Below are 26,475 nucleotides of genomic sequence, written 5' to 3'. Positions count from 1 at the left end.
AGAACAAGAAGTACATGAATTTCGAATCTATCCTTGAATTTAGTTTAATTATATTGATGTGGTGACAATACTTTTGTTTTCTGAATGAATGCTTGAACAATGCATATTTTTTATCTTGTTGTTTATGAATGTTAAAATTGTTGGCTCTTGAAAGAATGATGAACAAAGAGAAATGTTATTGATGATCTGAAAAATCATAAAATTGATTCTTGAAGCAAGAAAAAGCAGTGAAAAACAAAGGCTTGTGAAAAAAAATTGGCGAAAAAAAATAGAAAGAAAAAGAAAAAGCAAGTAGAAAAATCCAATAGCCCTTAAAACCAAAAGGCAAGGGTAAAAAGGATCCAAGGCTTTGAGCATCAATGGATAGGAGGGCCCAATGAAATAAAATCCAGGCCTAAGCGGCTAAATCAAGTTGTCCCTAACCATGTGCTTGTGGCATGCAGGTCCAAGTGAAAAGCTTGAGACTGAGTGGTTAAAGTCGTGATCCAAAGCAAAAAGAGTGTGCTTAAGAGCTCTGGACACCTCTAACTGGGGACTCTAGCAAAGCTGAGTCACAATCTGAAAAGGTTCACCCAGTCATGTGTCTGTGGCATTTATGTATCCGGTGGTAATACTGGAAAACAAAATGCTTAGGGCCACGGCCAAGACTCATAAAAGTAGCTGTATTCAAGAATCAACAAACTTAACTAAGAGAATCAATAACACTATCTGAAATTCTAAGTTCCTAGAGAAGCCAATCATTCTAAACTTCAAAGGAGAAAGTGAGATGCCAAAACTGTTCAGAAGCAAAAAGCTACAAGTCCCGCTCATCTAATTAAAATTAATATTCATTGATATTTTAGAATTTATAGTATATTCTCTTCTTTTTATCCTAATTGATTTTCAGTTGCTTGGGGACAAGCAATAATTTAAGTTTGGTGTTGTGATGAGCAGATAATTTATACGCTTTTGGAATTATTTTTAGGTAGTTTTTAGTATGATCTAGTTACTTTTAGGGATGTTTTCATTAGTTTTTATGCTAAATTCACATTTCTGGACTTTGCTATGAGTTTGTGTGTTTTTTCTGTGATTTCAGGTATTTTCTGGCTGAAATTGAGGGACCTGAGCAAAACTCTGATAAGAGGCTGACAAAGGACTGCTGATGCTGTTGGAATTTGACCTCCCTGCACTCAAAATGGATTTTTTGGAGCTACAGAACTTTAAATGGCGCATTCTCAACGGCGTTGGAAAGTAGACATCCAGAGCTTTCCAGAAATATATAATAGTTCATACTTTATTCGTAATTAGATGACGTAAACTGGCGCTCAACGTCAATTCCATGCTGCATTTTGGAGTCAAACGCCAGAAACACGTCACGAACCAGAGTTGAACGCACAAAACACGTTACAACTTGGCGTTCAACTCCAAGAGAAGCCTTAGCTCGTGAATAGATCAAGCTCAGCCCAAGAACACACCAAGTGGGCCCTGGAAGTGCATTTCTGCATCAATTACTTATTTCTGTAAACCCTAGTAGCTAGTCTAGTATAAATAGGACTTTTTACTATTATATTTTAATCCTGGATTGTATTTTTGATCCTGTGATCACATTTTGGGGGCTGGCCATTCGGCCATGCCTGGACCTTCATCACTTATGTATTTTCAACGGTGGAGTTTCTACACACCATAGATTAAGGGTGTGGAGCTCTGCTGTACCTCAAGTTTTAATGCAATTACTATTATTTTCTATTCAATTCAATTTATTCCTGTTCTAAGATGCTATTCGTACTTCAACCTGATGGATGTGATGATCCGTGACATTCATCATCATCCATCCTTATGAACGCGTGCCTGACAACCACTCCGTTCTACAAGCGAGAGCTAGAGTGCGTATCTCTTGGATTCTTGATGCACGATACATGGTTGCCCCTCACCTAACAACCGAGCCTTCCATTCCGTGAGATCAGAGTCTTCGTGGTATAAGCTAGAATTGATGGCGGCATTCATGAGAATCCGGAAAGTCTAAACCTTGTCTGTGGTATTCCGAGTAGGATTCTGGGATTGAATGACTGTGATGAGCTTCAAACTCGTGATTGTTGGGCATGATGACAAACGCAAAAGCATCAAGGGATTCTATTCCAACATGATCGAGAACCGAAAAATGATTAGCCGTGCCGTGACAGAGCATTTGGACCTTTTTCACTGAGAGGATGGGATGTAACCATTGACAACAGTGATGCCCTACATACAGCTTGCCATAGAAAAGAGTGACAAAGATTGGATGAAAGCAGTAGGAAAGCAGAGATTCAGAAGGAACACAACATCTCCATACACCTATCTGAAATTTCCACTAATGAATTTACATAAGTATTTCTATCCTTTATTATTTAATTAAGTATCTCTTTATATTTTCCGAAAACCACTATCAATTTGAATCCGCCTGACTGAGATTTACAAGGTGACCATAGCTTGCTTCATACCAACAATCTCTGTGGGATCGACCCTTACTCACGTAAGGTATTACTTGGACGACCCAGTGCACTTGCTGGTTAGTTGTGCGGGATTGCAAAAGTGTGATTGCAATTTCGTGCACCAGCTCTCAAACGTGAATCACACTTAGTCACAACTCTGCACAACTAACCAGCAAGTGTACTGGGTCGTCCAAGTAATACCTTACGTGAGTAAGGGTCGATCCCACGGAGATTGTTGGCTTGAAGCAAGCTATGGTTATCTTGTAAATCTTAGTCAGGATATCAGAAATTATCAGGATTGATTGTGAAAAGCAAAAGAACATGAAATAAGTACTTGTTTTGCAGTAATGGGGAACAGGTTGAGGTTTTGGAGATGCTCCATCTTCTGAATCTCTGCTTTCCTACTGTCTCCTTCTTCAAGCACGCAAGACTCCTTCCATGGCAAGCTGTATGCAAGGGTTTCACCGTTGTCAGTGGCTACCTCCCATCCTCTCAGTGGAAATGTTCAACGCACCCTGTCACGGCACGGCTATCCATCTGTCGGTTCTCGATCAGGCTGGAATAGAATCCAATGATTCTTTTGCGTCTGTCACTAACGCCCCGCCCTCAGGAGTTTGAAGCTCGTCACAGTCATTCAATCATTGAATCCTACTCAGAATACCACAGACAAGGTTTAGACCTTCCGGATTCTCTTGAATGCCGCCATCAGTTCTAGCTTATACCACGAAGATTCTGGTTAAGGAATCCAAGAGATATCTACTCAATCTAAAGTAGAACGGAGGTGGTTGTCAGGCACGCGTTCATAGTTGAGAATATGATGAGTGTCACGGGTCATCACATTCATCCGGGTTAAGAACAAGTGATATCTTAGAACGGAAGCAAGCATGATTGAATAAGAAACAGTAGTAGTTGCATTAATCCATCAAGACACAGCAGAGCTCCTCACCCCCAACCATGGGGTTTAGAGACTCATGCTGTAAGAAGTACACAAAGAAACGTGTAAAATTTCATGAGGTACAGATACAATGTCAAAATATCCTATTAATAGTGAACTAGTAACCTAGGGTTTACAGAATTGAGTAAATGACAGAAAAATCCACTTCCGGGCCCACTTGGTGTGTGCTTGGGCTGAGCATTGAAGCATTTTCGTGTAGAGACTCTTTCTGGAGTTAAACGCCAACTTTTAAGCCAGTTTGGGCGTTTAACTCCAAGTTTTATGCCAGTTCCAGCGTTAAACGCTGGGAATTCTGAAGCTGATTTGCAACGCCAGTTTGGGCCATCAAATCTCGGGCAAAGTATGGACTATTATACATTGCTGGAAAGCCCAAGATGTCTACTTTCCAACGCCGTTGAGAGCGCGCCAATTGGGTTTTTGTAGCTCCAGAAAATCTACTTTGAGTGCAGGGAGGTCAGAATCCAACAGTATCTGCAGTCCTTTTCAGCCTCTAAATCAGATTTTTGCTCAGGACCCTCAATTTCAGCCAAAAAATACCTGAAATCACAGAAAAACACACAAACTCATAGTAAAGTCCAAAAAAGTGAATTTTAACTAAAAACTAATAAAAATATAATAAAAACTAACCAAAATATACTAAAAATATACTAAAAACAATGCCAAAAAGCGTACAAATTATCCGCTCATCACAACACCAAACTTAAATTGTTGCTTGTCCCCAAGCAACTAAAAATCAAATAAGATAAAAAGAAGAGAATATGCAATGAATTCCAAAAATATCTATGAAGATCAGTATTAATTAGATGAGCGGGGCTTTCAGCTTTTTGCCTCTGAACAGTTTTGGCATCTCACTCTATCCTTTGAAATTCAGAATGATTGGTTTCTATAGGAACTCAGAATCCAGATAGTGTTATTGATTCTCCTAGTTAAGTATGATGATTCTTGAACACAGCTACTGTATGAGTCTTGGCCGTGGCCCAAAGCACTCTGTCTTCCAGTATTACCACCGGATACATACATGCCACAGACACATAATTGGGTGAACCTTTTCAGATTGTGACTCAGCTTTGCTAGAGTCCCCAATTAGAGGTGTCCAGGGTTCTTAAGCACACTCTTTTTGCCTTGGATCACAACTTTATTTCTTTCTTTTTCTTCCCCTTTTTTTTTTCTTTTTCTCTTTTTTTTTCGCTTCCATTTTTTTTTGTATTCACTGCTTTTTCTTGCTTCAAGAATCATTTTTATGATTTTTCAGATCCTCAGTAACATGTCTCCTTTTTCATCATTCTTTCAAGAGCCAACCAATCATGAACAACAAATTCAAAAGACATATGCACTGTTTAAGCATACATTCAGAAAACAAAAGTGTTGCCACCACATCAAAATAATTAATCTGTTATAAGATTCAAAATTCATGCAATTCTTCTCTTTTTCAATTAAGAACATTTTTCATTTAAGAAAGGTGATGGATTCATAGGACATTCATAACTTTAAGGCATAGACACTAAGACACTAATGATCACAAGACACAAACATGGATAAACATAAGCATGAAATTCAAAAAACAAGAAAATAAAGAACAAGAAAATTAAAGAACGGGTCCACCTTAGTGATGGCGGCTTCTTCCTCTTGAAGATCTTATGGAGTGCTCCACCCTTAGTTGTCCCATGTTGGAACTCAATTCTCCTAGGGAGGTGTTAATTTGCTCCCAATAGTTTTGTGGAGGAAAGTGCATCCCTTGAGATGAATCTCTCCATCTCCCATGGCTCTGAGGTGGAAGCTTTTGCCTTCCCTTTCCTCTTTCTAGAGGTTTCTCCGGTCTTAGGTGCCAAAAATGGTTATGGAGAAACAAAAAGCAACGCTTTTACCACACCAAACTTAGAAGGTTTGCTCGTCCTCGAGCAAAAGAAGAAAGAAGAGAGAGAGTGGTGGGGTAGGTGGGGATCCTGTGGGGACCACAGATCCTGAGGTGTCAAGGATAACTCATCCCTGCACAAAGTGGCGAGCAAAAATGCTCCTTCTGCCAATCCTGGCATTAAACGCCGGGCTGGTGCCCATTTCTGGCGTTTAACGCCAGCTTGGTGCCCATTCCTGGCGTTTAACGCCAGTCTGGTGCCCCTTTCTGGCGTTAAACACCCAGAATAGTGCCAGACTGGGCGTTAAACGCCCATTTGCTTCCCTTACTGGCGTTTAAACGCCAGCAAGGTTTTCCTCCAGGGTGTGCTATTTTTCTTTCTGTTTTTCATTCTGTTTCTGCTTTTTCAATTGAATTTGTGACTTCCCATGATCATCAACCTATAGAAAACATAAAATAACAAAGGAAAATAATAAATATAACATTGGGTTGCCTCCCAACAAGCGCTTCTTTATTGTCAGTAGCTTGACAGTGGGCTCTCATGGAGCCTCACAGATGTTCAGAGCAATGTTGGAACTTATCCAACACCAAACTTAGAGTTTGGTTGTGACCTCCCAACACCAAACTTAGAGTTTGACTGTGGGGGCTCTATTTGACTCTGTTTTGAGAGAAGCTCTTCATGCTTCCTCTCCATGGTTACAGAAGGGGAACCTTGAGTCTTATAGTTTGCACAGTCTGCAAGCCACAGAGCTTCCTGAATAGCAAATAATTGCTCATCCGGAAAGGCTTCAAAGATCTCAGTAGGAGGGAGAGATGCTCCTGCTACTGGTTCTATCCGGGACAGGTGATCAGCCACTTGATTCTCTGTCCCTTTTCTGTCTCTTATTTCTATATCAAACTCCTGCAGAAGCAACACCCATCTTATGAGCCTGGGTTTTGAATCCTGCTTTGTGAGTAGATATTTAAGAGCAGCATGGTCAGTGTACACAATCACTTTTGATCCTACTAAATAAGATCTGAACTTGTCAAGGGCATAAACCACTGCAAGTAACTCCTTTTCTGTGGTTGTGTAGTTCTTCTGTGCATCATTTAGAATACGGCTGCCGTAATAAATGACGTGCAGAAGCTTACCATGCCTTTGTCCCAAAACTGCACCAATGGCATGGTCACTGGCATCACACATTAGTTCAAATGGTAATGTCCAGTTTGGTGCAGAGATGACTGGTGTTGTGACCAGCTTAGCTTTCAGAGTCTCAAACGCCTGCAGACACTCATTATCAAAGATAAATGGAGTGTCAGCAGCTAGCAGATTACTTAGAGGTTTGGCAATTTTTGAAAAATCCTTTATAAACCTTCTGTAGAATCCTGCATGCCCCAGAAAGCTTCTGATTGCCTTAACATTGGCAGGTGGTGGTAATTTTTCAATTACCTCCACCTTAGCTTGATCCACCTCTATTCCTTTGTTCGAAATTTTATGCCCAAGGACAATTCCTTCAGTCACCATGAAGTGACATTTTTCCCAGTTTAAAACTATGTTGGTCTCTTGGCATCTTTTTAGAACAAGTGCTAGATGGTTAAGGCAGGAGCTGAATGAGTCTCCAAATACTGAAAAGTCATCCATGAAGACTTCCAGAAATTTCTCTACCATATCTGAGAAGATAGAGAGCATGCACCTCTGAAAGGTTGCAGGTGCATTACACAGACCAAAAGGCATCCTTCCGTAGGCAAATACTCCAGAAGGACATGTAAATGCTGTTTTCTCTTGGTCCTGAGGATCTACTGCAATTTGGTTGTAACCTGAGTAGCCGTCCAAAAAGCAGTAGTATTCATGACCTGCTAGTCTCTCTAGCATCTGGTCTATGAATGGTAAAAGAAAATGATCCTTTCTGGTGACTGTATTGAGCCTTCTGTAGTCAATACACATGCGCCACCCTGTAACTGTTCTTGTAGGAACTAGTTCATTCTTTTCATTATGAACCACTGTCATGCCTCCCTTCTTAGGGACAACGTGGACAGGGCTCACCCAGGGGCTATCAGAAATAGAATAAATAATCCCAGCCTCTAGTAACTTAGTGACCTCTTTCTGCACCACCTCCTTCATGGCTGGATTTAGCCGCCTTTGTGGTTGAACCACTGGCTTAGCATCATCCTCCAATAGGATCTTGTGCATGCATCTTGCTGGGCTAATGCCCTTAAGATCACTTATAGACCACCCAAGAGCTGTCTTGTGTGTCCTTAGCACTTGAATTAGTGCTTCCTCTTCCTGTGGATTTAGAGCAGAGCTTATGATCACTGGAAAAGTGTCACCTTCTCCCAGAAATGCATATTTCAGGGATGGTGGTAGTGGTTTGAGCTCTGGTTTAGGAGGCTTATCTTCTTCCTGAGGAATTTTCAGAATTTCTTTTATTTCCTTTAGTTCCTCCAGATCAGGCTGAACATCTTTAAAGATGTCATCTAGCTCTGATTCAAGACTTTCAGTCATATTGACCTCCTCCACCAAAGAGTCAATAATATCAGTGCTCATGCAGTCATTTGATGTGTCTGGATGCTGCATAGCTTTGACAACATTCAACTTGAACTCATCCTCATTGACTCTCAGGGTTATTTCCCCTTTTTGTACATCAATGAGAGTTCGTCCAGTTGCTAGGAAAGGTCTTCCTAGAATGAGAGTTGCACTCTTGTGCTCTTCCATTTCCAGCACTACAAAGTCAGTTGGAAAGGCAAATGGCCCAACCTTGACAATCATGTCCTCAATTATGCCTGATGGATATTTAATGGAGCCATCAGCAAGTTGGAGGCATATCCGGGTTGGTTTGACTTCTTCAGTCAACCCAAGCTTTCTGATAGTGGATGCAGGTATTAGGTTGATGCTTGCTCCAAGGTCACACAGGGCTGTCTTGGTGCAAGCATCTTCTAATGTGCATGGTATCATAAAGCTTCCTGGATCTTGAAGCTTTTCTGGTAAGCTTTTCAGAATGACTGCACTGCATTCTTCAGTGAGAAACACTTTTTCAGTTTCTCTCTAATCCTTCTTATGACTTAAGATCTCCTTCATGAATTTAGCATAAGAAGGTATTTGCTCAAGTGCCTCTGCAAACGGAATCTTTATTTCAAGAGTCCTTAGATAGTCTGCAAAGCGGGCAAATTGCTTATCCTGTTCCGCTTGGCGGAGTTTCTGAGGATAAGGCATCTTGGCTTTATATTCTTCAACCTTAGTTGCTGCAGGTTTATTTCCTACAGAAGTGGTTGGAGAAGCCTGCTTAAGGGGGTTGTTATCAGCACTTGCAAGTGTCTGACCCCTTTGTGGCGTTTGAACGCCAGACTTGGCTACCCATTGGGCGTTTAACGCCAACTTTTCCCCCTTTTCTGGCGTTTGAACGCCAGAACTGGGCAGGGAATGGGCGTTTAACGCCAGCTTTCCCCCCTTTTCTGGCGTTTGAACGCCAATAGTATTCCTCTCTGGGATCTTACTGTCCTCAGAGGGATTTTGGATAGTGGTTTGGCTATCCTCTGTCAATTGTTCCTTCATTGACTTTTTGCTACTTTGAGCAGTGTTATTCAATGTCTTCCCACTCCTCAGTTGAACTGCTTGGCATTCTTCTGTTATCTGTTTAGATAGCTGCTGTTTTGTCTGATTCAACTGTGATTCTATGTTCTTGTTAGCAATTTTAGTTTCTTGGAGCATCTCTTTAAATTCTGCTAACTGTTCTGTCATCAGGAGCAATTGTTGATTAAGCTCAATCATCTGTTCTTGAGGATTAGGATCAGTGACTACTGCTATGACTTCCTCTTTTGGAGAGAACTCATTGCTAGAGTATAAATATTGGTTTCTAGCAACAATGTCTATAAGCTCTTGAGCCTCTTCAATTGTCTTCCTCATGTGTATAGATCCACCAGCTGAGTGGTCTAAAGACATCTGAGCTTTTTCTGTAAGCCCATAGTAGAAGATGTCTAACTGTACCCACTCTGAAAACATTTCAGAGGGGCATTTTCTTAGCATACCTCTATACCTCTCCCAGGCATTGTAAAGGGATTCATTATCCTCTTGTTTAAAGCCTTGGATGTCCAGCCTTAGCTGTGTCATCCTCTTTGGAGGGTAAAAGTGATTCAGGAATTTGTCTGATAACTGTTTCCATGTCTTTATGTTTGCTGTAGGTTGGTTATTCAACCACCTTTTAGCTTGATCTTTTACAGCAAATGGAAACAGTAATAGTCTGTAGACATCCTGATCCACCTCTTTATCATGTACTGTGTCAGCAATTTGTAAGAACTGTGCCAGAAACTCAGTAGGTTCTTCCTGTGGAAGACCGGAATACTGGCAATTTTGCTGCACTATGATAATGAGTTGAGGATTTAGCTCAAAGCTGCTTGCTTTGATGGGAGGTGTACAGATGCTACTCCCATATGCAGCTGTAATGGGGTTAGCATATGACCCCAGAGTCCTTCTGGACTGCTCAATTCCACTTAGGTCCATGATGGAGAAAGGGAATATGATATGGATTACAAGTAGATGAAAAAAAAAATATATATATATATATATATATATTTTATTTTTTTTGAATTAACCGAAAAATAAAATAAAAACAAAAGGAAAATAAATTAATAAAAATTCGAAAATTAAAAGAAAATAAGATCAAAGCAAATTGAAAACTGAATCAATTAGTTAATTAAAAAGATTTTGACATTAGCAATTAAAAAGATATGATTGAGAATTATTTTGAAAAAGATATGATTGAGAAGATATGATTGCAAATAAAAATGATTGAAAAGATATGATTTTGAAAATCTTTGACTAATTTAATGCAAACTTTCGAAAATTATGAGTAAAACAAGGAAAGGATATTTTTTATTTTTTAAATTTTAATGAGGAAAGAGAAAAACAACAGAACGACACTAAACTTAGAAATTTTAGATCAAAACAAAGAGAACAAACAAGAAAACTTTGAAGATCAAGATGAACACCAAGAACAAATTTTTGAAAAAATTTTTAAGTGAATAAAAGCACAAAAGACACCAAACTTAAAATTTTTAGAAAATCAAACACAAATTTTCGAAAACTTAAAGGAAAACACAAAGAAGACACCAAACTTAAAATATAAAACTAAACTCAAATAAAAGACTCTAAACCAACAAAAATAAAATAGTCCTAATCTAAGCAACAAGATAGACCGTCAGTTGTCCAAACTCGAACAATCCCCGGCAACAGCGCCAAAAACTTGGTGCACGAAATTGCAATCACACTTTTGCAATCCCGCACAACTAACCAGCAAGTGCACTGGGTCGTCCAAGTAATACCTTACGTGAGTAAGGGTCGATCCCACGAAGATTGTCGGCTTGAAGCAAGCTATGGTTATCTTGTAAATCTTAGTCAGGATATCAGAAATTATCAGGATTGATTGTGAAAAGCAAAAGAACATGAAATAAGTACTTGTTTTGCAGTAATGGGGAATAGGTTGAGGTTTTGGAGATGCTCCATCTTCTGAATCTCTGCTTTCCTACTGTCTCCTTCTTCAAGCACGCAAGACTCCTTCCATGGCAAGCTGTATGCAAGGATTTCACCGTTGTCAGTGGCTACCTCCCATCCTCTCAGTGGAAATGTTCAACGCACCCTGTCACGGCACGGCTATCCATCTGTCGGTTCTCGATCAGGCCGGAATAGAATCCAATGATTCTTTTGCGTCTGTCACTAACGCCCCGCCCTCAGGAGTTTGAAGCTCGTCACAGTCATTCAATCATTGAATCCTACTCAGAATACCACAGACAAGGTTTAGACCTTCCGGATTCTCTTGAATGCCGCCATCAGTTCTAGCTTATACCACGAAGATTCTGGTTAAGGAATCCAAGAGATATCTACTCAATCTAAAGTAGAACGGAGGTGGTTGTCAGGCACGCGTTCATAGTTGAGAATATGATGAGTGTCACGGGTCATCACATTCATCCGGGTTAAGAACAAGTGATATCTTAGAACGGAAGCAAGCATGATTGAATAAGAAACAGTAGTAGTTGCATTAATCCATCAAGACACAGCAGAGCTTCTCACCCCCAACCATGGGGTTTAGAGACTCATGCTGTAAGAAGTACACAAAGAAACGTGTAAAATGTCATGAGGTACAGATACAATGTCAAAATATCCTATTAATAGTGAACTAGTAACCTAGGGTTTACAGAATTGAGTAAATGACAGAAAAATCCACTTCCGGGCCCACTTGGTGTGTGCTTGGGCTGAGCATTGAAGCATTTTCGTGTAGAGACTCTTTTTGGAGTTAAACGCCAGCTTTTATGCCAGTTTGGGCGTTTAACTCCAAGTTTTATGCCAGTTCCAGCGTTAAACGCTGGGAATTCTGAAGCTGATTTGTAACGCCGGTTTGGGCCATCAAATCTCGGGCAAAGTATGGACTATTATACATTGCTGGAAAGCCCAAGATGTCTACTTTCCAACGCCGTTAAGAGCGCGCCAATTGGGCTTCTGTAGCTCTAGAAAATCTACTTCGAGTGTAGGGAGGTCAGAATCCAACAGCATCTGCAGTCCTTTTCAGCCTCTAAATCAGATTTTTGCTCAGGACCCTCAATTTCAGCCAGAAAATACCTGAAATCACAGAAAAACACACAAACTCATAGTAAAGTCCAAAAAAGTGAATTTTAACTAAAAACTAATAAAAATATAATAAAAACTAACCAAAATATACTAAAAACATACTAAAAACAATGCCAAAAAGCGTACAAATTATCCGCTCATCAAGAGCGCTACCAAGTTATTGGAGCCATTGTTGATGATCACAATTTCGTGCACCATCCACCTAAGTCACCCCTCAAGCCTCACCTTCTTCAAAGTCAATGGCCACCATTTGAAGCTATATCATGGTGGGAAGATGAAGAACAACAAAGAGATGGAGATATCCTCTTGAAGGATCCAGCAAGGGAAGATGACTGAGCTTATGAATTGACTGTCCAACTTAAGGACGTTAAATAAAAGTGCTAGGTGGGAGGCAACCCACCATGGTATGATCTTTCTTTTTAATTAGTTCTCTTTTATTTATGTCAGTGTTAATTTCCAATTCTACATGTTTACCTTTATTTTGTTTTATATTTTAAAAAAAAGTGCATATGACGCGTAAGCGTCCATGACCGCACGCGTCATGTGGAGGTTCGCTCTCCATCAAAATGAATAGAGAGTTACGCTGGAACTGTGCGGGAGGGGTGCCTGGCGCACAACCCACCCCACGCGTACGCGTGATCTATGCGTACCCGTCACTTGCAATTTTGTCAATCCACGCGTGCATATCAGCGACGCGTACGCGTGGTATGAAACTCGGCGTAATTTGGTACTTTGAACAGAGAATTGCGCGGATATCATGCTGGATTCGTGCGTCTGGCATGACGAGTGGTCACACGTACGCGTGGGCGACACGCGCGCGTCATAAGCGCCGCGTCATTTAACCCAGCACGCCGCCTAGACCTCTTTTCTCTCATTCTTCTCTTCCCTCTCTAATCCTAATTCTTTTTCTTTCCTCTTAATTCTTCTTCTTTCTTTCTTCTTTCTTACTTCCTTCTTCTTCCCTTCTCTCACCACCACCGACGGCCTACCTCCGGCGACCACCAACTACGGCAACCACAATTTCCTTTCCTTTTTTTCTTCTCTTCCTACCTCTCTTCTCTCACTCTTACTCCCATTTAAATCCCTGTTTTCATCTTCTTCTTAAGGTCTCTTTTCTTTCTCTCTTCTACCCTTTCACTCTTCTTTTATTTCTCGCACTTAATTATTTTATTTATTTTTAATTCTATATTAGCTTGTTATTTGTAATTTCTTTTTCATTCTTACATCTTGCATTTTTATGTTGTTGTTGAAATTTTATTTCGGTGATTAATTTCCTAGGGTATTATGAGGTGTGATTTGACAATTGGCATTTTATTTTGGCTCCCATATACACTTGGATTGATTACCTTACTTTCTATTTTTAATTTGTACCCCAAGTGTTTGTGAAAAAGCTCTCATGGTATTTTGATTTAATTTCTATTTTATTTTTGCACTTTAATGCCTCTTTTTCACAACCCTTGCAATCCATGTGTATTGAGTTTATTATTCACTAATTGTCGTCATAAAAGTGCTCATAATTTTGTTACATGTAACTATTACTATTGATATTGATGCTTGAGCTACTCTTCTCATGCTTGTTACTTGCATGCTTTTATTCCTCCTGCATTTAGTTGTTATGATATGCCTTCATGATTTTACTTGATGTCTTACTTGTATGTTATAGCTATCATGTATTTAAGACATTCTCTTTTCCTTTGGCATTCATTATTACTTAGACTCTCTTACTTCTGGTGTTTATCTCTCTATATTTGACATTCCTTCTTTTTCTTCCTTCCTCAGGATGGCCACCAAGAAAAGAAAAGAGAAGGCTTCTGACAAGACACAGGCGAAGAAGAGAACTAAAAGAGCACCGACTAAGGCGCAACCCTCCACAAGGGTCAAGCCACCTACTAAGCGTCTGAAGAAGACCATTCGAGTAGATGAAGCAGAGAAGGCATTTCCTGCACGGGACTCCGCATGATTCACTAACTGTTATTGTGAGCAGTTGTTCCCCATCTTAGCAGAGAGAAACTACCATAATGAGCACCTCCTCATTCTTCCATCGCATTTCATTGACATTCTGGTACCCCGCATTGAAAGGAGACAGTGGGGATTCTTAAGGAGGCAGCCACGAGAAGCTAATCTCTCTTGGGTAGTTGAATTCTACTCCAACTATCACTCGCCTACACTGCAGTCTGTCTATGTTCACCAAAAGCAAGTCCCTGTCTCCGAAGGTGCCATTCAGAGAGTACTTGATCTCTTACTTAGTCTGGAGGGGTTGGATGCCTATCAAGAGGCCCAACTTGAGCGCCAGATATACCAGTTTGACTGGGACAGCGTCCTTGGAGTCATCGCGCAACCTGACAGCAACTGGATCTATGGACAACACCGGACTCGATCCAAGGGCATCTCTGCCCAAGCATTCACCTTAGAGGCTCGCGTGTGGCAACAGATCATGTCCCACTATATCTTTCCGAGCACTCACGAGTCCACTTTCACTACTGACATGGCCGTTCTCATCTAGTGCATTCTCACAGAGCAACCTCTCGACTTGCCACGACTCATCCGACAGGCTATGGGCCGAGTGCAGATCGCGGGCAACCTATCTTTTCCCGCATTGGTTACAGACTTGGTATCTGCAGCGGGAGTCTCCTATCGTGCTGGGGATGCGAGGGCCATGATCCCTAGGGGTGATAAATTTGTCCCGAATGGGAAGTATATCAGACTTCCAGCACCTTCTGTGAGCTGGAATGAAGACCCGTCCTTCGACTCCCCTTCATCTTCTGCTCCACCATCATCCACACCACCCACCACTCAGTTGCTACTTGAGATCCTTAAGAGGTTAGGCCGACAAGGCCAGTGGATTGAGCAAATAGAGCGCCGCAACAAGCGCCAATACAACTACTGGAAGGAGCTCATTATCAATACTCACTCACCTCTGGAAGAGACCGATACCCCAAACTCCACTTCACATGACAGCATGGAGAGCCATGACGAGCCGAACAGTGGAAGTGATGATCCCAACCCCACTTTACTCATCACTGATGGCACGAAGGACCGTGCCAAGCCTTAAGTGTGGGGAGGTCGATAACTGACTTCCGAAGGTAACATCTATCTCTCAACACCAATATTTTATTTTTCTTTTGTTAGCTAGGATAACTTGCATGAGTAGTAGTTACTTGCATTTAGGTACTACTTGGTCGAAGTGATAAATTCTTCTTCAAGACACTCTTTTATAGCATTTCACTAATCTGAATAAAATGTTTGTTAAACTTGTTTGAAGATATTTAATTTGGAACATGGTTTAGAGCTCAAACACACAAAACCAGTGAGTTTTGAACCTATTTGATTGGTTGCATTTTATCAACCAATGTTTTATTTTGGTGTGTGTTGTTCTCTCTAAAATTGTGATCTATATCTTGCTTAATTCTATATTTCCATGGTTTGATGTATGCATACACTTATATGACTAAGGCCTTGTTTCACTATAGCTCACATATCCATATGGCCTTACCCTATCATTATCCCTTGCAAACCAATATTGAGTCATTTTACCCCATTTATTCTTTCTTTTAGCACATCATTAACTCTAAGCATAAAACAATAGATGTCCCTAATTTGAATCCTTGATTAGCTTAGACTAGTGAGGTGCACATGAACTAAGTGTGGGGAAATTGAATTGGGGAATAAATTGGGTATTTTATATTCTTATATGAAAATGTGAAAACAGTTTGAGCACTTGTTCATGCATCTAGCACATTAATCATATGCATTAACTCTCTGAAAAAAAATATGAATATGAATAATAAGAAAAGGGAAAAAGAAAAAAATGAGAAAGCAATAAAAAGGGGACAAAATTCCCCAAGGCTAATAAGTGAACTAATGCATATGACTTGTACTTAAAAGATATCAAGGTGCATGAATTTGTGGAAAAATAGTTAATGGATGGCTAGGCTTTACATTGTGATTGCATGGAATGTCTTGAGTTAGGTGGGAAGTTTAGGTTAATCAAGGATTCAGATTTTAGTCCACTTAACCAAATACATTCCTACCTTGACCCTAACCCCATTACAACCCTTGAAAAGACCTCCTGATATGTGTATTTGTGCATTAGATTATGTTGATTGGAGGAAGAAAAGCAAGCCTTAGAAAGCAAGATTAGTAGAGAACCGAGAGAATCGGCCCTTAAACACTTGAGTGATTAGAGTGTATACACTTCCAGTGAGGGTTAGATACTCGATTCTGTGTTCCAGACTTTCATGAGCTTTCTTCATGCAAGTTTACTTGTACCTTAATGTGTGATTTGAATTAGTGGAATCCAGTTTATGTTTATTTTAGAGAATTTGTTTACTTTTAACCAAGTAGGGAGAAGCATTTTAGCATGTAGTTGCATTCATATATATAGGTTGCATTGCATGAGTCTCACTTTTTACCCTTCACTCTTTTGGTCTCCTAAAGCTTAGCATGAGGACATGCTAATGTTTAAGTGTGGGAAGATTTGATAAACTACTATTTTATGATATATTTTGGATTGAATTGAGTGTATTTTGTCAACTATTCTCACACTTATTCATTGAAATTGCATGTTTTTCATTTCCTTCCTAATTTTGTGCTATGATTGAAAACTTTCTTCCTAGGCCTTAAAATTGTTAATTTTTAATTCTCCTTTATTACCATTTGATGTCGTGATGTGTTTGTTAAGTGTTTTCAGGTTCACAGGGCACGAATGGCTCAAAGGATGAAGATGAAGCATGTTAAAGTGGAAGGAACACAAGAAACTAAGGAGTTGAGAAGCGAGGAGTGACGTGCACGGATGGCTAACGCATGCACGTGATTTGGAGCGTCTTATAGCGACGCGTACGTGTGACTGACGCGTACGCGTGACCTGCGCAGAAGTCCAGTGATGTGTACGCGTGACAGAGCGTCACGTGCTGCACTTAATAGAACTCGCTGGGTCAATTTCTGGGCCGATTTAGACCCAGATTCAAACCCGAAAACACAGACTAGAGGCAGGGGGTAGAGCTGAGACTGAACACACTTTCACTCACACTTTAGTTTTTATTTTAGTTTTGAATTCTAGAGAGAAAATACTTACTTCTCTTAGGATTTTGATTTCTTAGTTTTGCTTTGGATTGGATTTTTGAGAGAGTTGCTACTACCTTCCATTGAAGTCATCATCTCTATAGTTTGCTTCTCCAATAACTCAATTACTCTTCTCCATTTAATTGCCTTGTGTTCATATTTGGATATTGTTATTTTTGAATTTTATTAATTCAATGAATTATTTTTATATTTAATTCTAGTACGTGTTTGATTCTGGTGAATTATTATTCGTGCAGAATTTTTAATTTAATTAATTTATTATAATTACCATGTCTTTTATTTAGTCCTTTTATATGTTTATGAAAATGGCATTCATGTTAATGGAGTAAATATTCCAACTTGGCTTGGGTGTTGATTAATTGAAAACCCTTGAGTTGTAATACTCAAGTATCAATTGGTAACTGAAAATTGCTGGCTAACTCGGGTTTCACCAACTCTAGTCCCTTTGGATGAGGTGATTAGGACTTGTGAGTTAGAGTTAGTGACAACCACTTGACTTTCCTTCGATTGTTGGAGGATAACTAAGTGGGAGCAATAAACCTTTACTCTTATACTTGGGAAAGACAGCAAGGATAGGAACTCCAATTTTCACTCCTAGCCAAGGCCTTTTATTTCAAATGCATAACACCTCTTGTTATTCATTTATTGCTTTAAATTCTGGTTATTTATTTTCCCGTTCTCAACATTAAAAAAATATTCAGAAAAATTCCGACCACTAATTTATATCATTGTGTCAACTCTTTGGGAAACGACTCGGGATTTTACTCCCGGTTATTTATTTTTAAATGTGACACACTTTTAAATTGATAGTAGAATTTTTGTCGGTTAAGACTGTACTTGCAACGTTATCTTTATCAGAATTTCTTAACCGGCATTTTTCCACCCATCAGGATACATGGTCATTTGAAGAAATTTTCACCTAATTGTACTAACTCCATTTGGTTTCTTTTTTTTTCATATACATTCTTTTCTACAGAAATTGACCTATGTGACCTATGGGACTGTTATCGACATTGACAGGAATTATCCATGGTGGTACAAGGCTTGCAGGCAATGCACACAGGGTCTAGAGTCACTCACTGTCCAACTTTATTGTGCCAAATGTGACGTTTATGCTTCAACTTTTGTAGCAAGGTCGGTCACCATTCGTACGTGGTATTTTTGTTCCTGTGTTCTCTCCTTATAGTTAAAATCTGGCACCATGTTTTTTTATTGATACGGTCCTACAATCGATGTTCGTATTTATGAAGGGATCCATTTCAAGTCTGTTATTGTGACTGAATCTGCTGAGCACGTGTGTATCGTCACCAAACATGACCTTTTGTTTCATTGTGACTTTACTTGTGCCTGAAGGTTTTGCATTCAGGTTCGAGTTGTCGATGACTCCGATACAGCAACCTTTCTGCTCTTTGAGAATTCTGCTGTAAAGTTCTTAGGTGTCTCTACCGATGACATCTGTTGCGATCTGCTTGCTAAGGTTCATGATCTGTAGTTTGTTTTTTTTACCTTAAACTTTGTGAACTCTGCTCTTGAAGACTGGCCTTTTCTTTGTTGCACAAAAAGGGGTTATGGAAGGAATCATTTCCCAGGGGAGCTTGATGCACTAATTAGGAAGACACTTCTTTTAAAGCTAACTGCTAAGCTTGATAGCCTGAATAAATTTCAGCCGTACGTGCATGATCACCGTGTCCAGGATATGTTCTGATCCTAAAATTATCGCATCCCTTGCTTCAGAAAATAATATTAATTTGGTACGTTACTTTGATTAATAGATGATCCCATTTCTGATTGCTTTTCTAATTCAATTATTGGACACTTCTATGTACATAAGTAGTTTCCAAGTTGACTTTCGTGTGCCATAGGCCGTGTTGCAGAAGGTGGCCATTACCCCGGTCGATCGCAATGACGAAGTGATTGGAACTGGCGACATCGGCGGGGTTACTGGTTCCATGACCCCTCCAATCTCGAAAGCCATAACTGTTTACGCCGTGGACTCTAAACCCATGGTCACCCATACAAGTTCAGATAACTTTGTGTTTTTTTGGCATGATCGAACACATCATCCATTTGTTTGGGGTTGTTCGTCGATGGAATTATGAGCACCTTACAATTCCATTGGCGTCTACTTTGTTGCATGTGATTCCATTTTTCCCCTCTCTTCTATGTTCGATTTTCTCTGTGTTGGGTTTCAGAAATTATCTGAATGCTTGGCTGCTTCCTTCTACTCTTGTGAAGGTTGATTTTGTGCCTCTAAGTTTATTGTTTGCCATTTCCTACCATATATTTTCCTCTACACAATCTTTTTCAGTTCGCCTTATTCCAGCGACGTTGGTCACTTCTTCGTAATTCTGCTAGGGTTTTATATAGCATGACCCTAATTCTTTCTCCGTATTTTGGGGTACAAGCCTTATCTACTTTGTTTTCAATGTCTCTAATCATCCGGCGCTGGTCACTTCTTCTCCCCATCTTTTTTCCTTTCTATATAGAAGCAAGTGACTTATATATATATTTATAATTTCAAGTTTATTCATTAGTCTTCCTGGTATTACATTAGAAACTATCAATTATTTTTCCACTTACACATCAGCGAGGTTTATCTCAACTTCAGATTCACGTTGTAACTCCTCATGTTTGTAATTTTTAGTGGTTTGGAATGCCCAAATGTTAAAATATACTGGTGGATCTTGATGGGGTTGTTGGCGTGGCCGTGATTGAAATGCCGCATGTTAATATCATGGTCAGTTTATGCGTCGATGTGGAATTATCTTCTCCTTTTTATTTTATGTCTCTTTTACATATGGCAATCAAAATATAACTGATGTGCTTAACATCTCAATGTTTTTTTTGTTGTTCTATTATTCCATGCAACCAAATGAAAGTATTATGTTAAATATCAAATTTCACAACGGGATTTATTTAACTACCTTGCTTTCCTATGCCCTGGGTAGTTTGTCAGTTGGTGTTTCTGCTATTAGATGCTCTGCTAATTTTTTCTACATTATTTATGCTGGGAAGCCGTTCGGTTAGGTGACTAATGGACCTTTGTATGAAGCAGGGTGCTCATTCACATTCTCTCTTTGTTAATTATTTGTTAATTACTATTGACATTGTTTAATGTTCTGGAGTTTCATAATCACATTACCAAGGAATATCCACTTCATGTACATCTCACGCGGTCCGACATTTACATATCTGTGTTGTGCATTATGGTAAATCCATCAACAAACAGTCATTTACAATGTGTTTCCCGAGGCTTCTTACACATTAGTTGCATATAATCTCTGTCCGAGAAGGAATCTCTTACACTATCTGGTCTATGAGTAATTACGGTTTGCATGATTTACTGTATAGTTTTCTTCTATTTTGCTTCAAAAGCTAATGATTAAAAGCGTCTGGAGTTGCTGTAACTGGTTACAATATGCAAAATCCTCTACAGTGCAAGCTATGCTTTAAGAACATGTCTTCATAACCACGTAATACAAAGAATCATGCAATCCTAAGCTTTCAAAACTTCCTGTCATTATTCAGTCGCTTGAACCTGGGCGCTGTTGAATCACAATGAATAACCAACCCGCAAACCACGCACCTGGAGTTGCCAACGACTAAGATTATCAGATGCACCTATAACATGCCTTATCCTTGCAGATGCATAAGAATATATATTAGTTAAACGCACACTCATTAGACCAAACTGTCCGATTATTCACACGACTAAATTTGAATAAGCATCACGCTCTTCATACACACATTCCACAATAACCTCTGCCAACTCCTCTTTGCTTTGTAAGGATAGAGCGTAAATACTTTAACCTAAATGCAATTGTGTAAATTTAATTTGCTATGATGGATATGTCCTTTGGGTGAGACCATTAAGCTTTTTTGTATTAAAAAATCAACGTACAGCAGTCAAATTGAACTTTTGGTTACCCGGACTCCTGTATTTATGTTCTAGTCTTCATTTTGTTATTACAATTAGACAGAATGACATTCTTTTGCTATTACAATTTGCCATTATGAGCCAACTTCATCCTTTTTTTTTGTTATTTCATGGTCATCGGTCGATTATGTCTTGGCCTTATTATATTTTCAATTTCTTCGAAGTCACAGAATGGTGATTTGATCCTTTCCCTTTGTGAAGTGGTTTCTATTACTTCGTAGCCAAAGATAAACCAAACTACTGACGACGGGTGGGTTTTATTGTCCAAGTTTGACCTTTGCTCTGACACAGCGCTTCTGGTCATTCCACATCTTACCATTCTTTACTGACTTTTAGCATTGCGTGTTGCTGTTCCTGGCTAGCCAAGTGTTATTGAATTTTGGCATTAACTGAACTGATTTTGCACAGCTGTCTCAAAAATCTTCCCCACGTCTAGCCTTTTTGCCAAAGTTTCAACTTTTCTTCCGCTGGCTTGGTTCCATGGACCACCATGCTAAGTTTCCATAGCAATGACGGATGAATTTGCTGAGTAATAAGTGGCGACGAGTGAACGGGTTTTTGTACCCAGCTGGCCCCGAGAATGGCTTGTTATTGGTTATCTGTGGGTGAATTCACTAAGTGTTCACCCTCATTTTGGTCTGCTATCTTTCTTTTTGTGCATGATCCATGCTTTTCATACGATGAAACAAGTTAGCTTATGTTGGCAGTTTTGCGTTCATGTGAGGTCGTTGGTCTCCTGATTTTTTATGTATGCCTTATTAATGTTCAACTTTGATTTATGTTGTTGCATATGATCCTAACATACAGATATATATGCCGCCTCAGAGCACTATGGGTGTGCCAGACCAATTACCCGCCACGGTTGTTGCAGTGCAATGTTACCTTTACGTCGTTATTTGAACATGGTTCTGTTTGTAAATTCTTTCTTTGGTTCATTGACTTTCGATCGAACGTTAGGGTCTTCCCCCCACATGCGTGGATTACTGCGTATCTCTCTTAATTGATGTGATAATTCCGGTTGTTTAATTAGTTTTGGTGATATTTTTTTTCCCTGTCCGACAACACCAAGTTAACTTCTCCCACCGCGTCTAACACCCTGTTTCCCTTGCAGGGTTGTCTCCATGCAACGTTTCTAAGATCAAAGGCAATTCAAAGCGTGCCATAACATATAGGACGTAAATTATGGCTGAATAATATCTTTTCCTTGAACCTTTGATGCGATCAATTAGGTCGCACTACAACAAATTTTCCCATTAGTTGGTTCGGTGTTGCTCATCATGAGCATGGAAGATGTTTCCCTAGTCATAACCGCAGCCACAGTTGTGCAGTGCTCTTGCAATGGATTGTTCTGCACACCAACTCCACTTCTTTTATTTGTCTCAAATTCTACTCCGACAATTGCTAACTAGTGCTGATCAAATACGCATGCATATTGCCCATTCCCCTTTATCCCAGCCGACAAATCCTCATTTGCCTGAGGCCAACGATGTCCAAGTTTAAGTCTCTGATGCATTTGCTACTGAACCAGGTCTTACTCTCATTCACTATGAGTTTTTGTTACTTAGACCGATGCATGCACAACTAGATCACTTAATTTGTCTTAAGTTTTTTTGTCCACTAGATGTTTGGTCAATTGGGCTACCCATGCAAAGTTGTATTTTTTGTGGTGCAAACATGTGGATGCACGAGCGCCTTTCAAAAGCTGGAGCCAATAACACTGTATTATTTGGAATTTGTTGCATGAGTAGGAAGGTCACGCTGCCTTTGTTGCCAGTTCCACCTCCATTGTTGGTGTTGTTGTTGGATGGTGTTGATGAACGAGCTGTGCATTATCAAAAACATATCAGGGCCTTCAATGGTATATTTTCATTCACATCCATGGCTAGAAATATTCAGTACACACTTAACAAGGGAACCGCTCCTCCGATGCTTGTTATTAGTGGCCAAAATTATCATTCCATTGGGAGTTTGATGCCACAACAGTCTAGCAAGCCAAAGTTTGCACAACTCTATTTTTATGATACGGAGAACGAAGTTCAAAATAGGATTAACGCAATTGGGTGAGTTGGTTTTATTGGTCATTCTCCCGAATTTCTCAACCCGTTATATTTTAACTACGTGTCATATACTTTCTTGGGATGTTACCTTGATTTATCCTTTTGTCTTTATTTATTTTATTTTTTTTGTAGCCACTCTTATTATCATAATTCTATTTATCAGACAATTGTGGCCGACCTCAGCGACATGCTTGATTCCATAACTCTCTTGCTAAGTGTTTCCGGTATGCTAGGCAAAGGTTCACTAAAGATTTAACCACTCCGCTACAGCTTCATCTTATTAAGAAGAGGAATACATATTGTAGAAGATATAATCTACCATCAGCATCTGAAGTTGCAGCTCTTATTGTAGGTGATTTTGATACAGAAAACCTTGCGAGGGATGTTATCATTTAGACACGTTCAAATCAGTTGAAACGACTTGATGTTAATCATCCTTAGTACCTTGCTCTATAGTATCCCTTCCTATTTCCATACGGAGAAGATGGTTTTAGGAGAGACATTTTAATATCCGAAGAAAGATCTAAGCAAAATATACATAAGCGAGAAACCATTAGCATGAGGGAATTTTTTTTATTTTCGACTTTAAATGAGGGCACATGAGTCACAAGTACTACTAAAATCAAGACGTTTGTTTCAATAGTTTTTAGTCGATAGTTACACTATGGTAGAGGTTGAAAGACTTCAATATCACAGTCACCACCAGAACAAGTTTCGCTCCCATCAACTGCAGGGGCTTCATGAGTGCCTAATTCTTGGGGAAACACAAACTGCTAGATGTAACACCCTAACTTTCAGCATGTCATGATCGTACCAAAAGCAAGGCGTTACTGACCTGTTTTCCTTATTTACTATTTAATATTGAGCCTTTAGTTCGATTTTGCGTTTCAATTTTTAGGAAAAAGCTGAAAACTTTTGTTTCTATTACTTAAAATCATACATCAAAGATCTCCAAGAAATACTAGTCACGTAGTTATTAACAATAATAAATATCTTACAAAAGAATACAAAAGAAACTCGGTTAAAACTCCTATCCCTCTGTATAAAATAAAATCTTAAATAACGAAGGCGAGGGAATTCTATAAAAGCAACTCAACACATAAACTTAACTTAAATAAAACTCCTAATCGCCCGCGTCTTCAAACTGAGTCTCCGAACCTATCACTGAAAGGGTGGAAGATTTTGGGGTGAGAATAAACCACTAGTTCTCAGTAGGGAATAGAAATGCCGCACTAAACAGAGTAAATACAAATAGCTAATTCATATCATAAAAACAATTTCACTTAAAATAGTTTTAAGTTCCTTCCTTTAATTCACGTTAATTAAACAAAATTCCAGTCACATTAACAATTCCTTATCCATAAACATCATTCCTAAATACATTATTAAGACCACACACAAGTAAAATATCCATAAAGCACGTAAGCACATCACCAAAACAACAGCACAAACACAAATAAATAAAATAAAGCAAACACAATCAAATGTAAATGCGCAAACAAGATGATGCATGCCTGTTCCTATCGCAGGCCATGAGCTCATGCGTCGGTTGTCTACCCGCAACCCGACATTACTCGGAGTGAACCCCGAATATGGTCCCTTTACTGTGTCAATTAGACACCTTGGCATCAGGGTTACCCTTGTCAATTAGGCCTCATTATAATAACAGTTCAATATGTATCACAGTAAGGAACAGTGCTATCAATTAGGCGAACATTCCCGCATTAGCAATCTCAGGCTATTCGTTAGGCGGACAATTTCGCATTAGAAGTTTGGCACAGGGCCCGTTTAACATACAATTCTCAATTATTTATTTCATTCATGACTTTTCATTTTCTTTTATTTCATTATACCTCCACATCACCAATTACATACTCATACCTCCACATCACCATATTATTAAACGTACCTCCGCATCACCGCTTAACTATACATACCTCCGCATCACCAATTAACTTTAAACCCTTCCTAGTTGTTATGGTACTAGTGGTTTAAAAGCAAAACTTGGTGTTGAGGTAATTTGGTTACAATTAAAACTTGTACCATCTCTCTTAAAATTCTGTTATTGTTTTCTAAGAAAAAGCAGAAAAATAGCAGGAAGTAGTAAGTTTGATAAATTCCTTAAAAATTCAATTTTCACCCATTGCCTTTCAAAATTCACGACCTCAAACAAGACTCTTTTAGCTTTTCATTGAATCAAATTTCAGATTAATACCATGTCATATGAAAAAGTTATGAGTGAGAAACACAGCTATGCCTTTTAGAATTCGGTTTCCAAAATCCAGTGAGCTACCCATACTCTTTTCAACATATCTACTTGGTTAAGTAGGGTATTGACATGAAATTTAAAATGAAGATTATAGACATAGGAAGATTGAAAATGCCATTGGTTTAAGCTCAAATACTTACCAGAATTGAAAGTCAAGGGAGTTGGAAGTTGGTGCTTCTGCAGTAAAGAAACAGAATTTTCTGCAGAAACCATCAATCTTCAAAAATTCATTTCTCCCAAACCACTCATCAATAAATTCTGAATTTTTTATGAGATGCTCAAAACTAGGGGTGTTCATAAAAAAACCAAAATGTGGTTAACCAGTTAAAAAACCATAACCACATTTTGGTTAACTAGTTTAATAAAATAATTTTAAAAATCATATCCATATTTTTTAGAATTGGTTAACCAAAACCAAATTAAAAAAACTGGTTTTTAACCGGTTAACCAAAACCAAAACCAAATTAAAATCAAAATCTAATTGCAAAACCAAATTACATACTCTCTCTCTCTCTCCCTCTCCCCCTTCCTCTCTCTTTCTCTCTTTCTCCCTCACCTTCTCCCCCTTCCTCTCTCTTTTTCTATCCTTCCCTTCTTTCTCTTCTCTTCTCTTCTCTTCTCTCTCTCTCTCTCTCTCTCTCTCTCTCTCTCTCTCTCTCTCTCTCCTCCTATCTCTCTTTTTCCCTTCTCTTCCTCCTCTCCCTCTCATTTTCCTCTTTCTCCTCCTCCTCTTTGTCCTCTCCTTTTCTCTCTCCCCTTCCTCTCTCTCTCTCTCTCCCTTCTCTCTCTTCTTTTCCCCCTATTTCTTTCCATTTTCCCTCTATCTCCCCCTTCTTTCTCCCCCTCTCTCTCCCTTCTCTCTCTCACTCATTTTCCTCTTTATCTCCTATCCCCTTCTCTCTCTCCTTTCCCTCTCTCCGCTTCTCTCTCTCCCTCTTTCTCCTCTTTCTCTCTCTCTCTCTCTTCCATCATCTCTTCCTCCTCTCTCTCTCTCTCTCTCTCTCTCTCTCTTTTTTCCCTCTTTTTCTACTCCTCTCTCTCCCCTATATCTCTTTTCCCTTTCTTCCTCTTTTTCTCTCTCTCTCCCCTCTCCATCCTCTCTCTCTTCCCTCCCCTTCTTTCTCTCTCTCCACCTCGTCTTTCTTTCTCTCTCCCTTATCTCTCTATCCTTCTCTCCCTCTTTCTCTCTCTCTTTCTCTTTCTCTCCCTCTCTATCTCTCTCTCTTTCGTATCTCTCTCTCTCTCTCTCTCTCTCTCTCTCCTTTCCATCCCCTCTCTCTC

The sequence above is a fragment of the Arachis stenosperma genome, chromosome 3, assembly GCF_014773155.1.
Source record: "Arachis stenosperma cultivar V10309 chromosome 3, arast.V10309.gnm1.PFL2, whole genome shotgun sequence".
Classification (NCBI taxonomy): Eukaryota; Viridiplantae; Streptophyta; class Magnoliopsida; order Fabales; family Fabaceae; genus Arachis; species Arachis stenosperma.
The sequence above is the reverse complement of the archived record's forward strand: the minus strand, read 5'-3'. Positions refer to the sequence as shown.